Raw genomic sequence first — 946 nt, forward strand, 5'->3', positions numbered from 1 at the left:
ATTTTTTTCACCAATATGTCGACATAGACTAGACGTAAAATCAGAAATTAAAAAATTCCTAAAACACGATTTTTGATCTTATTTAAAGTCGTCGAAAAATATAAAAATCGGGGATCCGGGTTAATATACGTAGCCAGGTTTGAACGATGTTTGCCTAAAAACATGACATGACCTGTGCTCGGAAACCCGAAAATAATCGTCTTTCTGAGCGAAATTTTAAAAAATCAATAATTTATCATAAAAAGCTAACATGAACAGGATGTTAACACGATAATTTCATTTTAATTTGACGAAATTTACCACTGAATACTATTTGTTTATTTTCAAGTGTTTTTCTGGTAGTCCAAAACAGGCCAAAACAGCGTCTTGTAACCCGATACCTTTTTGAACGCGCCTAGCGATGGGAAAGAATGCCGTAGTGACTGCTCTTCCCCACACCCCACTCGTAGACCACCCTGCTCTTCCCCACACCCCACTGGTAGACCACCCTGCTCTTCCCCACACCCCACTCGTAGACCACCCTGCTCTTCCTGACACCCCACTCGTAGACCACCCTGCTCTTCCCCACACCCCACTCGTAGACCACCCTGCTCTTCCCCACACCCCAATGGTAGACCACCCTGCTCTTTCCCACACCCCACTCGTAGACCACCCTGCTCTTCCCCACACCCCACTCGTAGACCACCCTGCTCTTCCCACACCCCACTGGTAGACCACCCTGCTCTTCCCCACACCCCACTCGTAGACCACCCTGCTCTTCCCAACACCCCACTGGTAGACCACCCTGCTCTTCCCCACACCCCACTCGTAGACCACCCTGCTCTTCCCCACACCCCACTCGTAGACCACCCTGCTCTTCCCCACACCCCACTCGGTAGACCACCCTGCTCTTCCCCACACCCCACTCGTAGACCACCCTGCTCTTCCCCACACCCACTCGTAGACC

Source organism: Branchiostoma belcheri, unplaced genomic scaffold (assembly GCF_001625305.1).
Source record: "Branchiostoma belcheri isolate BF01 breed outbred unplaced genomic scaffold, Haploidv18h27 scaffold21, whole genome shotgun sequence".
Taxonomy (NCBI): Eukaryota; Metazoa; Chordata; class Leptocardii; order Amphioxiformes; family Branchiostomatidae; genus Branchiostoma; species Branchiostoma belcheri.